Source organism: Neoarius graeffei, chromosome 14 (assembly GCF_027579695.1).
Source record: "Neoarius graeffei isolate fNeoGra1 chromosome 14, fNeoGra1.pri, whole genome shotgun sequence".
In the NCBI taxonomy this organism is placed as follows: domain Eukaryota; kingdom Metazoa; phylum Chordata; class Actinopteri; order Siluriformes; family Ariidae; genus Neoarius; species Neoarius graeffei.
In genome coordinates, this window is record NC_083582.1 from 49,791,116 (window position 1) to 49,807,690 (window position 16,575).

Here is a 16,575-nt window from a genome sequence, read left to right on the forward strand (position 1 = left end):
AACAAACTGCTGTATATAATTTTGCAACTTCAGAATTGTTTTAATACCCTGAAACAAGTGAGTTTGTATCAGACCAGTTTTATATTGCAGACACCTGAGTGTTACTTGCATAATCTTATATATTTAAATACAGTCTGCTATGAAGCTATTTGTTGTCACATTCAAATCACTTTTGTGACTGATGCTGATATCAGCCAGCAGAAAGACTGTCTTCTTGAAAATTTTGTGCTACCTGTTTGTGCTACGAGGCAGTTAGTCATGCAGCCAGTGTTCCTGCATTTGGAGGTTTGGCCACACAGCTGGTATAGGGCCCTTTCACTGATGTCACAGATGTAATATCACGCAGCATCCACCATATTGCCAGGCAAACAAAGAAACATAGCCATGGCAGTTAATAATGAAAATTGAGACGACTGCAGTCAGTACAATCTCTCTGAAATTATTAAAACTTATACCAACAGATCACATTACATCCAAAAGCTGAAACATGCAGGCATCACAGATCCATATAATTTACCCACAAATGTATTTATTTATTATTTATTCTCCCCACTGCTGTGTGTGTGTATGTGTGTGTGTGTGTGTGTGTGTGTGTGTGTTCACTGCTTCAGATGGGTTAAATGCAGAGAAGGAATTTCGTTGTGCTTGAGTACATGTGACAAAAATAAAGTCTGCTTCTTCTTCTCAATTTACCCACAAATGTATTTATTCCACTTGAAAAGTGTACAGCAAACCAGCTACTGGATTTGGGACACTACGACATCCTGAACTGTTTGATATTTAGGACTTCTAAGTACATTGGAGATGCTAAACGCTTACAAAAGTACAGATGCCTTCCAATATTTCAAGCCAGGTTTCGTGCATGGTGGAATGTTATGGGAAATTCTCATCCCATCCTCATTATCTCTAGCCGCTTTATCCTTCTACAGGGTTGCAGGCAAGCTGGAGCCTATCCCAGCTGACTATGGGCGAAAGGCGGGGTACACCCTGCACTGTAAAAAAAGAATAGTTGAGAATACTTGAAATTTCAAGGCAACAGTCTGCATTAAGAATTTTATGTTTTGCCAATGATGTGCCCATGATAATCCACACTATGATAAAACTGTTATCTTTATTAAGAATTCTTAATTAAGTCAATTTTCAATTCCTCATTCTGCCAACATAGATTTCTCTTTTTGCTGAACAGTGGCATTCACAGTAGTGCAAAAAGGCAATTGAGGTTATCAGACTTTTTTGGGGGGCTTTTTTCACCTTTATTTGGATAGGACAGTGTAGAGACAGGAAATGAGCGGGAGAGAGGGATCGGGAAATGACCTTGGGTCGGAATCGAAGCCGGGTCCCCGGATTTATGGTATGGCGCCTTATCCACCTGAGCCACACCCAGGGTTTTAAAAACTTTATTTCAATATTGAAGTTTTGTAATTGTGTAGAACAATGAAAAAAGGCATGTATAGTTTAATGATAAATTGTGATAACCTCGGGGGCGTCGTGGCTCAGGTGGATAAGGCACCATACCATAAATCCGGGGACCTGGGTTTGGTTACGACCTGAGGTCATTTCCTGATCCCTCCCCGTCTCTCTCTCCCGCTCACTTCCTGTCTCTACGCTGTCCTATCCAAATAGAGGTGAAAAAAGCCCCAAAAAAATCTAAAAAAAAAAATTGTGATAACCTCAATCGCCTTTTTGCACTACTGTGAATGCCACTGTTCAGCAAAAAGAGAAATCTATGTTGGCAGAATGAGGAATTGAAAATTGACTTAATTAAGAATTCTTAATAAAGATAACAGTTTTATCATAGTTTGGATTATCATGGGCACATCGTTGGCAAAACATAAAATTCTTAATGCAGACGGTTGCCTTGAAATTTCAAGTATTCTCAACTATTTTTTTTTACAGTGACAAGTCACCAGGTCATCACAGGGCTGACACATAGACACAGACAACCATTCACACTCACACCTACGGTCAATTTAGAGTCACCAGTTAACCTAACCTGCATGTCTCTGGGGGAAACCGGAGCACCCGGAGGAAACCCATGCGGACACGGGGAGAACATACAAACTCCGCACAGAAAGGCCCTCGTCGGCCACAGGGCTCAAACCCGGACCTTCTTGCTGTGAGGCGACAGCGCTAACCACTACACCACCATGCCACCCTGGGAAATTCATGATCAAGAAAAATACCTTATTATGACAAAAAGTATGCTCAAATGTGGACTTCTAAAAGTAATAACCAAGCCAGAGCCTAGATCTAGCTTATTTTATAGTGTTTAGTTTCGTCTACATTATCAGTACATGAAAAAAACAAACAAACATGCTGCTAGTCTCACCAAACATTAGGTCCAATAAAATATATCGCGTCCAAAGCCCACATCCAGATATATATTTTAACGTTCATACATTTGCCATTTTTTTTTGTAGTGCAGCAGAGCTGCAACCTGTTTAAATTTTACTATCTAGACCAAAGTTCTGTCCATGTTACATCAACTTATGGACTTGTTGAATGTTAACTTGAGAACACCGAGGCTAGATCTAGATCTATGGGATTTTTATAACTGAATGGCCTTGATCTAGAAAAAAGTGTTAGGAGAAATAACAAGTGCACAGAGCTTTCATACGAACCTGATATAAAATGTTCTCCACACACACGGGAATGTTTTGTTGGGATCCAGTGTTCCTGTTTAACTGCAGCTCGCCATTTTTCTTATCTTTCTGAATTCACCGGGAAGCAGTGAAAAATTAAACCAGGCTTAATTTTCACGTCTGTTATTACATCCAGAAACACTACAGCTCTCTGGCATTGTTCTTTCATATGTAATTTCTACAAGTTTATCTGAAGATGTCTACTGAATTGGGCTTATAATCACTCACGTACGCTTGTGCTACTACTGTGCCAGTCGTTGTCAAACATAAAGCTTGCCCGGCAACACTGCCGCATAAACAAATCCGCAATTATGATGGCGTCATGTGAAAGGCCCCTATAGGGTGTTAGCTGCTACTCTAGGAATAACTCCTCATGAAGGTTAATAAATCATATTCACTTTATGCTTTGCAGAGCAGTGATGTAGCAGGCAGCACTGCAGCAAGGCCCTGCTTCGATCCTGACCTTCCGTAACTTGGCATGTTCTGCTTGTGTCTGTATGGATTTCCTCCAGATACCTCTGGATTCTCTGCTTTCCTCCCACCTCCCAAAATGCTGACTTGCCCCTGGGTATGAATGGGTAAAATACCTTGCAGTAAACTGGAAGAAAGGAGCCCATTCAGGGTGTATCACAGCGTCATCATTTTAATGTTTCAAGACTTCAAGATTTAATAGAGCTTTACTGTCAATACCTCTGTATAAAATTATACAGTGCACTGAAATACCGTTTCCCTCAGGCTCCCCATGGTACACTTACAGAGAAAATAGAAAGGTTACAAAACAAGGTAGTCAAGTCAAGTCAAGTTGATTTGTATAGCACATTTAACAACAGACACTGTCACAAAGCAGCTTTAGAGAAAATTAAAGACTTTAAAAATTAGCTAATTTTATCTCTAATTTATCCCCAATGAGCAAGCCTGTGGCGACGATGGCAAGGAAAAACTCCCTCAGATGAGATGAGGAAGAAACCTTGAGAGGAACCAGACTCAAAAGGGAACTCATCCTCATTTGGGTGATAACAGATAACGTGATTGGAAATAACTTATTTCTATAACTGTGTCCTATATAGTCACAAAGTATAACTGTGTAACCAGGAAAATCATTATAGTTTTAACATGAAGTCTATTTTGTTGAAGTTATAAACTGTTCATTGATGGAAACTTGAGTGCAAAACTCTTCATGACAACTGCAGTCCGAAAGTTATCATATCAATTGTAGTCATCAGCTAGCCTGGCAAGCCAGACTAAATGTGAATATTTAGGCTACGTTTACATTAGACCGTATCTGTCTCGTTTTCTTCGCGGATGCACTGTCCGTTTACATTAAACCGCCTGGAAACGCCGGGAAACGGGAATCCACCAGCGTCCACGTATTCAATCCAGATCGTGTCATCTCTGGTGCTGTGTAAACATTCAGAATACGCGGATACGCTGTGCTGAGCTCTAGCTGGCGTCTCATTGGACAACGTCACTGTGACATCCACCTTCCTGATTTGCTGGCGTTGGTCATGTGACGCGACTGCTGAAAAACGGCGCGGACTTCCGCCTTGTATCACCTTTAATTAAAGAGTATAAAAGTATGAAAATACTGCAAATACTGATGCAAATACTGCCCATTGTGTAGTTATGATTGTCTTTAGGCTTGCCATCCTTCCACTTGCAAGTGGAAAGTGATATGCGCTGGGATCACACACACAGCGGCTCAGTCCCGAATCACAGCTTGTTCACTTCACTCGCGTGCTCTGTGAGCTGCGCAAGGCCGGAGTGTGCACCCTCCAGAGGGCACTCGCTGTTCAGGGCAGAGTGATTTGGAGCGCAGGATGCCTGCGGAGCCAAGCGTATCCGTGTATTGGTATTGCTGTGTGCACGCAAATCGTGTATTGGTGTTGCTGTGTGCACACTAATCGTTTTAAAAACGTTAATCTGATGATCCGCTGATACGGTCTAATGTAAACATGGGCTTAGTCTGGTCTCGGTCGTAGACATTTCCGAAGGGTGTGGGTAGGAACAACCCGTTGTCTTTCAAACCGTCTCTGTGCGTATAGGCCAACGCTCTGACCAATCAGCGCAACAGTGACTGTGACGTAGTCAGAGCGACAGAAAGCAGTGGGGGAGTAGCCTGGCAAGCCAGACTAAATGTGACAGCGAAACGTCCTTCTTGAAAAGGAATGAGCGGAGAGCCTCTTCCTGCTCATGTTTCAACGAAAACTCCAAGTCTAATTCTTCTAAAACTGATTCCAAAGCGGAGTCAAACGAGCGCTGTTCAATAGCCGTAGCCATCTTTCCTGTTGTGCTTTCTCCCATAGACATATAAACATAGACGCTGCATTGAGCTGGTGGCCCGTTGCTGGGATACGTCAGAGTGTCCGCCATATTGGATGTGGCAAATCTTCCCCGTAAACCAATGCAAGTAAATGGACTGAACTTCATAAAGCCCCTTTCTACAATAATATTTAACTCGATGCCTTTTATTCACCCATTAAGACACACACGTATATATTTGGGAAACAAACAGGCATCAAAACAACACATATAACTTTTAATGTGATGGTTATAAATAGTGTGCGAAATACTCTGTACACTGCAAACTAGCGACAGATCCGCGATAGATAGCTCAGGTAAGCTAATCAGTCAGCATACCGTAGCAAGCTACCAAAACCTGAGGCCAAAATAACCAACCTACAAGACTGAACATGATAAATGATGGAAATAGTGGAAAAACTGGAAATAGTGAATGAAAATAAAAATGTACTGTTTTATTTATTGAGTCACCACACAGACCTACTCTCGTTGAATAAAGTGAGCTGAATGACCGCCAAACTGAGTTCGGCCAGGTTCTAACGTCATACCAAAACAAAATACATCACTGATTCCTTCACATTCAGAAAGGTTAAAAACATTCATCATACGTTCAAAAACATTCATCATAGTGTGGCACTGTATTATCTAATTCTCACTGCTTATAACTCTACACCTACCCGGTGGAGATGAGCTGGGAAACTGAAGACTGAAGGAACAGTATTGAAAAGTATTTTTCCAGTCTCACCTGTGAAAGGTGATCACCATGTGATCTCGTTTGGACGGTAAACCTGTTGGTACAGTTAAACGCAGCACATGAATGGGGCATCTTTATTCTTGGCTACTGTCTAGATGCTATACCAGAGACGGTTGAAGAATCTCCACTTTGCCACATCCAATATGGCGGCGAGGATGCCGTATGATTCTACGCAGAATGCGGCGTCTATGTTTATATGTCTATGCTTTCTCCAGCGTCGCGCAGCCTTGTCGTCACTCCTGCAAAAGCCCGCCCAAAGAATCCAAATAAAAACCTTGCGTTGTGATTCGCGGGCACGATTTGATGCCTGGGGTGTGTTGTTGATATGGTCCGAGGCTAGACCCACTTGTAGGCAAAAATATTTTTGGCCGCTAGGCGGGTGGTTCTAGTTTACTAGACTAGTCCTCAGCCATAGATGCATTACTGTAAGTGTCCAGAACCATCTTCCAAGTGCAACTTTCAACTGTCCATATGGGGCCATCCTCCACAGGAGCAATGTGATGAGACTCCAGCCAAATGTAGGGCATCAGGATGGATCAGGTGGGTCTGAGAAACAGAAAGCATCACTGGTGTCTCAGGATTGACATGTAACTCAACAGAAAGAGACAAACAAATACAGGTCAATAAATAACTCTTTATATAACTATCTAGGGGGTGGCACGGTGGTGTAGTGGTTAGCACTGTCACCTCACAGCAAGAAGGTCCTGGGTTCGAGGCCAGTGGCTGATGAAGGCCTTTCTGTGTGGAGTTTGCATGTTCTCCCTGTGGGTGTGCTCTGGGCTAAAATTCTTCCAAGCTGGTGTGCAGGACTGATCAACAATTACCAGAAACATTTAGTTGCAGTTATTGCTGCACAAGGGGGTCACACCAGATACTGAAAGCAAAAGTTCACATACTTTTGCCACTCACAGATATGTAATAGTGGATCATTTTCCTCAATAAATAAATGACCAAGTATAATATTTTTGTCTCATTTGTTTAACTGGGTTCTCTTTATCTACTTTTAGGACTTGTGTGAAAATCTGATGATGTTTTAGGTCATATTTATGTAGAAATATAGAAAATTCTAAAGGGTTCACAAACTTTCAAGCACCACTGTATATATATACATGAATGTATCTCTTAAGTTATTTAGTTTTAATAAATCTCTATAATTGACTGCCTTTCATTTTTTTCTTTTACAATGCCATTATTATTTTGAATACAAGAACTGAGGACAGGGGTGGCACGGTGGTGTAATGGTTAGCACTGTCGCATCACAGCAAGAAGATCCTGGATTTGAGCCCAGTGGCCAACAAGGACCTTTCTGTGTGGAGTTTGCATGTTTTCCCCGTGTCTGCATGGGTTTCCTCCGGGTGCTCCGGTTTCCCCCAAACGCATGTAGGTTAGGCTAATTGGTGGCTCTACATTGACCGTAGGTGTGAATGGTTGTCTGTGTCTATGTGTCAGCCCTGCAATGACCTGGCGACTTGTCCAGGGTACCTTGCCTCTTGCCCATAATCAGCTGGGATAGGCTCCAGCTTGCTTGTGACCCTGTACAGGATAAGTGGCTACAGATGATGGATGGATGGATAGCTATCTAGGTAAACATTTAGCTATCTAAACATATAGCTATTTAAGTACAATAAACAACATAAATGACAAGACAAAGTGACATTTGTGCATTTGTGTGCAATGTTGTTGGTTTTTTTTTTACCAAATCACTTGGTTATTAGGAACTACAGAACTATAGTATCCTCCAATACATAGTGAACAGTCGTAGTAGTAGTAGTAGTAAGCTTTAATGTGAAGATGACAATTCAATTCAAACATCCATCCATCCATTATCTGTAGCCGCTTATCCTGTCGTACAGGGTCGCAGGCAAGCTGTAGCCTATCCCAGCTAACTATGGGTGAGAGACGGGGCACACCCTGGACAAGTCGCCAGGTCATCGCAGGATCGACATATAACTCAACAGAGAGAGACAGACAAAAAAAAAAAGGGTCATCACAGGGCTGACACAGACAACCATTCACACTCAATTTAGAGCCACCAATTAGCCTAACCTGCATGTTTTTGGGGGAAACCAGAGCAAATCCACACAGACAGCATGCAAACTCCACACAGAAAGGCCCTTGTTGGCCGCTGAGCTTGAACCCAGGACCTTCTTGTTGTGAAGCACCAGTGCTAACCACTACACCACCGTGCTGCTCTCAAACACTTTAGACTTATTGAATAAAATGGCAGACTGATACTGCTGCATAATTGCTGTAAAACATTTCAAATTGGTTTAACTTGGAAATGCAAGTTCACCTGCTGCCTTGAAAATGCAAGTTAACTCAATTTGACGATTATCTTCGTTTCAACTCAGAAAAAGTCTCAATTAGTCAAGTCGACTAAGTAATTCAGGTCTAACCTTTGAAAACTTGCAAGACTAGTTCAAAGTAAAACACTTTTCAGAGCTCATTGAGTTAAAAGTAAGTGGACATAACTAAACAAGGTTGAAACGTTTTACAGTGATCACTAACCTGTATAGAGGGATCCCGCATGATGTCACCGCACCGCGAGATTTCGGTAGTCGCCATATTGGAAGACCAAGTACACATCTATGCAAGTACATACATACATAAAACAAACTACACCTGAAATGTAGCCAGGGCCGGTTCTGCCCTAATATGGACCCGGGTGCAACATCGCGCAACCCCCCCCCCAAAAAAAAAAAAAAAAAAAAACACAGCAGTCTAAATCAGGACAACCAGTGTTCGAACTACGGGGGTACTCGGGGAATCCGAGATCCCCTGAAACAGACATAAGATCCCTTGAAAACATGATTTGGGAAATGTTGGGGGGTCTCTAAAATATTGGCAAAATGATGTTTATTGACAGCAATCGTGTATGGAAGCATTTGCATATCCGAAGTGTTGTGTTTACATCAAAGATAAAATAAACCTATATGACAACGACTGCTGCTGCCAGGTTGGTTGTTGAGTAGCCTGACTGTTTTTTTTCTTGCGTGTGGTATCATTGTTGACGCGAGGTTGTTTTTTGAACATGCCAATGCGGACACGATTTCCCCTGATGAGTTATGACTTCAGATGCGATGCGTGTGTGGAGGTGTGGAGTCCATGTGATATGTGCGTAAGATAGGCTTCTCATGTGTTTGGAGATCCACGCTCTGAGACAAGCGCAAGCGCCCCCCAGGGAAAAAAAGGGACCCCCCGAAAATATCGGCATAGTTCGAACACTGAGGACAACCATCACATAACTATAACTATAAACATTTTAGATCAACTATTTTAACTAAATGGGCTATAATAAATAAGCCTGCAGGCAGCCACGGCGGGCTGCCTCAGAAAAGTAACCATTCAGTGACACAACTGAAAGCCTGCAGCCACAGCAGGCTGCCTCAGAAAAGTAACCATTTGTCCTACCTTAAAAATTGTTTTGCATTTTCTGCCTCCTTTTTTGTATTTTTGACCCTGCGGTTATTTTCTTTCCTTTTCTGAAAACCCGATTTGTGTCCAGACATTTTGTTCTGCTACCAACGAACTAACTCATCAGGTCTCGTCTCTCGAGTCCGCGATGAAGGGCAACAATTGATACATTTTTACAAACAGCCAATAAACAGCCAATAGGGAGGTTGCAACGTTCAGGCTCTCCTTTGCTCACAGACACTCAGTAATGCACTTATTCTCTGTCTCCTGGCAGAAAGCTCCTTAGTTTGCTCCCCTTGTGTCTCAATCACAGCTGGTATTCTGAAGAACGACTTCTTTTCACCTTTCCCATCAGTTTTGTTGGAACACCCTAACACAGCACAAAAGTTTACCATTGTAGGTTTATGATGAATCAAGTGCCTCGTGGGTTTAAATTCCGCGCACTGCCGTTATTTCCCCCTGATCATGAGTTTGTTGGTCTTCCAATATGGCGCAGGGTCTGTTTACTTCCGGTTTCCGGTGACGTCAGTGGGAAGGGTCTATACTCTGACTGAGTAAGCTATGCAGTAGTTTCTAGCCCTATCCCACCTGTACTATTTTTAGATTGTCTAATCCCCTCCTGGGGCCTGTGATGACTTGGCGACTTGTCCAGGGTGTACCCCGCCTTTTGCCCATAGTCAGCTGGGATAGGCTCCAGCTTGCCTGCGACCCTGTAGGACAGGGTAAGCGGCTACAGATAATGGATGGATGGATCCCCTCTTGGGGTGGGTTTCCCAAAAGCCTCTTAACGCTAAGAGCATCTTAACTAGGAGAGAGAATGTTCATTGTGATGCTCGCTCTACCATTTAACCCTTTGATGCAAAACATATGCACACCCCTTCTAATGCACAACATGGGTCAAAAATGACCCGCATTCATTTTCCAGGTTATTTCATGCTGACTGAGTTTTTCTTTGCTCTATCTTTTGAAATCAATTTATTTTATGATTGAATATTCCAAGTATTCTTTAAATATCTTGTTTTTAATTACCACAAATCATTAATTTAATTTTTTCTTTCCTACTTTATGAGCAAAAATACTTTTTATATTACTACACATGGGTCATCCAAGTGTGATTTAAAATTAAATGTCTTAATACTATAATAATAATAATTTGTTTCAAGTAATTACTTTAGCAGTGAATGGGGCCAGTTATTTATTTATTAACTATGTAGTTAGCTAAGCCAACTACAATAAAATTAGTTAACTAAAGTAGAATATGTCAGCAGCTACTGTAGGTAGCTAATAGTAATTACTTGTAACTTTCTGACAAGTAATCTACTCACTCTCAAGGTAACCTAAACATAATAATTTTTTTTTCTAAGGCAATGTTAGAACAATTGAAAAACATTACTTCCATGTATTAGATGGGCAAAGGGCGCTGTGCTGAGCTGTGAAATGTCTGACACAAGCACAATTCACAGTTCCCACCAAACGCTGGAGTAAATGCATGCGGGTCGTTTCTGACCCATGTGTGTAAACTTGATGTAGAATTACAAAAGCTGTGCTTGTTCATAACTTAAGAAAGGAAAAATAAAAAGGATGATTTGTGCTAAACAAAAACGAGGGTTATGTATATAACCGCGGTTCTATGAGTTTCGGATGACTGCCAGAGGCGGTGCTTTCAGCACATGAATATCCATCACACGAACGTGCAGGTCGAGTAATAGTAACAACAAAGTCACGTGTGACCTGGGTGACGTCACCCCGTGACCCCGGCACAAAAGACCGGTGAACCCAGGAAGTGACCTCTTGGCAAATCTTCTCGTGTACACTCCGAGTGACTGCCAAGCTCTGGCGGTCATCCGAAACTCATAGAACCGCGGTTATATACATAACCCTCATTCTATTTCATTTCTCCTGACCGCCAGAGGCGGTGCTTTCAGCACATGGATGACTAATACCAACCAGGTCATGAGGAGTGCCTACCCGTACTCAGTGCTGCTGCGATGGGCCTGGAATGACGGCCGTCGCCACAGGATTATGTGGGACGACATTAAGACGGTAAAACCTGGTGAAGGTGCAGCTGGATGCCCAGGAGGCTGCGCTGCATATGTCTGAAAGGGATACGCCCTTCAGTGATGCCCATGAGGCCGCCACGCCCCGTGCAGAGTGCGCCCTGACAGCCGGAGGAATCGGGGAGCCACTGTGCCTGTAGGCATGTAATATGGCCTCGACTATCCACTTGGATAGCCTCTGTTTAGAGAGCGCCAGACCCCTCCTCGGCCCTGTGTGGCACAGAAACAGGACGTCACTCCTACGGAAGCCCTCCGTAGGGGACACGTACACCCTGAGGGTGCAAACTGGGCACAAAAGTTCCGACCTCTCACCATGGCCCGCCTCGAACGCCGCAAGGCTAAGGGGCTGGTTGACAAAGGTAGCAGAGAGGGTCTTCGGGAGGAAAGAGGGGTTAGGCGACAGAGTGACCCCACTGTCGCCGGAGTGCCACTGCAGGCACTCCCCACTGACTGACAGCGCGTGTAATTCCCCGACGCGCCTCGTCGATGTAATGGGCAGAAGAAAAGCAGTCTTCAGGGAGAGCCATGAAATGTCTGCCATGAGCAGGGGCTCAAACGGTGCGTCGCAGAGAGCCTGTAGCACCAAGTGAAGATCCCATGTGGGTACCCAGCTCCGTCGGGGGGGTCTCAACTGGAGAGCACCCTTCAAGAAACGTGCCACCAAGGGGTGGGACCCCACGGTCCTTCCCCCAACTCTGGCATGCTGAGCAGAGATGGCAGCTGCATAGACCTTGATGGTGGAAGGAGTAAGACCCTTGTCAAACAGAGACTGGAGGAACAGTAGAATGGTCGGCAGGGGGCAGCATGTAGGCTCCTCCCCCCGAGTCAAGCACCAGTTGGAGAAAAGCCTCCATCTGTTGGCGTAGAGGGCATTGGTGGAGGGTGCCCGAGAGCTTGCAATGGTGTTGACCACTGCCGGCTCACAAAGACCTAGCAGGGGGTCTGGCCCTTCAGCGGCCACACCCAGAGCTGCAGACAGGCTGGATCCGGGTGCCAGATCTGCCCTCCCAGCTGTGATAGCAGGTCCGTCCTCACTGGCAGGCACCAGGGGTTGCCGTTCAGAAGTTGCAGCAACTTGGGAAACCACACTCGGCCCGGCCACCGAGGGGCGACAAGCAGCAGTCCGTGGTGGTCCATCGCAACCCTGTGTAGGGTTGGCACGATCAGCAGCAGAGGGGGGAAGGCATACAGCAGTTGCCTTGGCCAAGCATGCGCCAGCGCGTCCTGGCCCAGGGAGCTGGGGCCGTGGAGGCTGAACCACAGAGGGCAGTGTGTTGACTCCTGGCAGGCAAAGAGGTCCACCTCTGCCCTGCCAAAACATTCCCAGATGGCGAGAACCACCGCTGGGTTGAGTCTCCATTCCCCGGGATCGGGGTCCTGGCGGGACAGCAGATCCGCTGCCCTGTTGGCAGTGCCTGGCAAGTACATGGCACGCAGGCTCAAGAGATGTTGATGGGCCCACCGCAGAAGTTGGCCAGCCACTTCCAAGCACTGGAGGGACTTGGTGCCTCCCTGGTGGTTGATGTAGTACACTACCGTAGCGTTGTCCGTCCGCACCAGAACGTGTCTGCCGGCCAGGCCTGGGAGGAAGTGCTGTAGGCCGAGGAACACAGCCCATAGCTCCAGCATGTTGATGTGCTGCTGTCGCTGCCCTGGACTCCAGCAGCCTCTGACGGTCTGGCATTGCCAGACTGCACCCCAACCTCCCAGGGAAGCATCCGTGGTGATGACCTCCCTCCGGGAGGGGATAGCTGCCAGCAGAACACCCTGCAGAAGGTAAGCCCTCCTCCTCCATGGACGGAGGAGCCTGCAAAAAGTATCCGTCACCTTCACAAGCCTGTGCCCGAGCAGCGCCGGGTGGAGGTGGAGACCGTTGAGCCACCTCTGAAGCGGACGTAAGTCCAGGAGCCCCAGCGGGACCAGAGAGGAGGCTGCCGTAAGCATGCCCAGCAGGCGCTGAAAGGTCTTCAGGGCGAGTGACCTGCCCCATCCGAAGCGGCCAAGCAGCAGGCGGATGTTGTGGATCCTGGTCTGGGAGGGGGTTGCCATCAACGACCTCGAATCCAGGTGCATGCCCAAGAAAATCGTCTCCTGGCTGGGCACCAGCGAGCTCTTCTTGTAATTCACCCTGAGCCCCAGCTCTGCGACATGTGAGAGCACAGTCGCGATGTCGGTGTGGGCCTGAGCTGCTGACCGTGAACAGACGAGCCAGTCGTCCAGGTAAGGCAGGACATGCAAACCCTGTGCCTGAAGTGGTGCCAATGCCGCTGCCACACACCTGGTGAACACACGGGGTGCCAGCGATATCCCAAAGGGCAGAACATTGAACTCGAAAGCCTGGCCCTCGAAGGCAAACCGCAGGAACTGCCTGTGGTGTGGCGCAATGGGAACATGGAAGTAGGCGTCTTTCAGGTCGACGGTGGCAAACCAGTCGCCCGCATGGATGTGGTGTAAGACATCCACTGTACGCAGCATGCGGAATCTCATGGTCTTCAAGTGGGAGTTGAGGGACCTCAGGTCGAGGATCGGGCAGATACCGCTGTCCTTCTTCAGAACCAGAAAATACCTGGAGTAGAACCCACCTTACTGTCTCTGCCTGTCGACGGGAGAGATTGCTCCTTTCTCCAGGAGGGTGGTGATTTCCTGCCAGAGGACGAGGGACTTCCCCGGATGGCTCACGGTGGTGTGTTTGACCCCATGAAAACGCGGCGGTCGGCGGCAGAACTGGATGCGGTAACCCTCGGTGAAGGTCACCAGCACCCAGGGGTCTGAGGTCAACGCTCTCCAGCGTTGGAGCTGTTCGCTGGAAAAGCGGCCGACCGCCAGCACGCTGATGTCAGCACCACCCAGACCGCCCCCGTCGGTCACCAGGGGGGCGACGAGGAGCGGACTGGGTGTAGGGGGCGGCGCCGCAGGTCCGGGAGGTGGTTGGGCGACGAAAGTCATCAACCCGTCTGGTCTCCTGGCGGGTGCGTGGCCGAGATGGAGTCGGTGTGGGCCCCCTGAAGGACTGGGCAGCGTTGCCGTGGTGGTAGACCTGGCGGAGGCCAGCGAACTGCTGTCGCGCCTGGACGACCTGGGCACTCCGGTCCAGGGCTTGTTGAGCGGCCTCGCCAAACAGCTCCCCGGGGACAACAGGGAGAGAGCGCAGCACACGCCGGTCGGGCTCGGCCAGAGGGGACTGCGCCAGCCATATCTGCCAGCGGGCGAGGGTGAGATACGACATCAGCCGGCCCAGTTCCCGCGACGAGTAGGCAAAGGCCTGGAGAGCCGCGTCGCACAGCTCCCGTGATGCCGTGCTCGTCCCCTCCAGCGTCTGGGCGAGGGCCAGCAGCAGGTGGGACATGGAATTGTTGATACGACCCATTTGTGCCGCCGTGTCGTATCCCCGCACGATGAGGTCGTTGGTCACACGGCATTGAGTGCGGGGGCATCGGGCGTCAGGCTGCAGAGCCTCGTTGGGCGAAAGGACGAGGGCAGCCACGGAGGGCTCAATGTTGGGCATCTGCTGGAGGCCATAGGTGGGGGCATCCTGCATTGCTGCCAGGGCCCTGCAGTCACTAGGGAGGTGGGAAAGGCGTCTGGGGTCTGCCCAACACCTCTGTAACTCCTCGATGTATGGGGCTGAGGGCGGAACAGACAACGAGGAAGGCTGTGTGGAGCCTCTGAAAAAAGCGCTCTGATGCTGGGCCACCGGGGGCGTGTTCAAACCCAGACGGGCCAATGCAGCCCTCAGTGTTGGCTGGATGGATGAGCGTCCGCCTTCCGACGTTGCCACGGTGCCATGGCTGGTGGCCTGGGAACCGGCCGGAGAGGTGGAGTCGTGACCGTCAGACCCACCGCAGTCAAAGCTCTCCGACGCCTGGATCGACAGCTCATCCAGGCCGTGTGCATCAACGGCCGGTGGCAGAAGCGGTGGTGATGGTGAACGGTCAGGCTGCCAGGCAGATGGGGTGGCTGCGGGAACACTGCTGCCCTGTGGCGGAGGCTGGAGATTCGCCAGCAGGGCCTTCATCTCCTCCAGCTCGGCGGACATCACCTCCACCTTCCGAGCCAAATCGCCCGAGCGCTTCTTTTTCGCCTTGGAAGCGGAGACGCGTGGGGGAGCCCCACGGCGCTTGCTGGGCCCCGCTGCTGCAGCCGGCACCATGTCCTGTCCCCCCGAGGCCCGGGGGATGTCAGACGGAGGATCCATCAGAGCCAGCCTGGCGGTCTGCGCAGCCACGCTCAGGCACATGCAGTCTGCGCAGGCCATGTCCGTCAGCCCCTGCCGCAGGTGATCAATACCCAGGCACGAGGGGCACTCGCGATGGCCGTCCTCCGGCTCGAGGGGGGCCCGGCAGTTGGCGCAGCAAGAGAATAGGTCCATGACACCTGGCTGGCAGAAGGGAACTTAAAAAATAGGGTGAGAACACCCCAATAATTAGTAAGTAACACAAAATAAACAATCAGGCGGCAACGAAAAACGACCGGGCGAACACACCCGTGGTCGGAAAAAAATGGTGCGAGGGCCCAAGCGGGAGCACCCGGATCTCGCGAACCGCGAGCCTACTGCCGCGGGTTTAAAAGACAGCCGCAACTAAACAGTCACTCACTAGCGTGAGAAGACATCATACACCGCTAAAACACACAAGACAGCCAGCCCGTGAACAAGCCGGAGGCAAGGCTACACAAAACAAGGCGGTCGATAATACTAACAAAAATAGGCGCCGTGCGCCACAGAACTGATAACAAAACAGCGACGAGAAACACCGCTTTAATTCAAATAAAATGAAAACCACTTACCTGAATGAAAACAAGCCGGCCTCCAGCGGCGAGGACACCGCCTCGGAGGGCTAGTCAGCTAACTCCACCGAGCGAGAGCACTCAGCTAACGGAGTAACAAAACAATACGAATACCACGACAAGAGAAAAAAGGAATTGATGGACTTAACGCAGTTTCTTGGGGGATGCGTAAGCACAGCCCCAACCACACGGATAACGAAACTAACACGGCGCTTTGTCCAAAATCCAAATTTCCAAATTCCAATCCAACTCGCAACCTGCAAAACGCGAGAAGATGCAAGAGGTCACTTTCTGGGTTCACCGGTCTTTTGTGCCGGGGTCACGGGGTGACGTCACCCAGGTCACACGTGACTTTGTTGTTACTATTACTCGACCTGCACGTTCGTGTGATGGATATTCATGTGCTGAAAGCACCGCCTCTGGCGGTCAGGAGAAACGAAATAGAACAAGATATTTACCGCATATTTGGAAAAGTAAATGACAAAATTAATTTATTTCAAAAGCATATCATAGAAAGATTCAGCCGTACATGAAATAACCTGGAAAATGAATGCAGGTCGTTTTTGACCCATGTTGTGCATTAGAAGGGTAGTGATACAAAAAGGGTTTTTATTCAAAAAGTAAG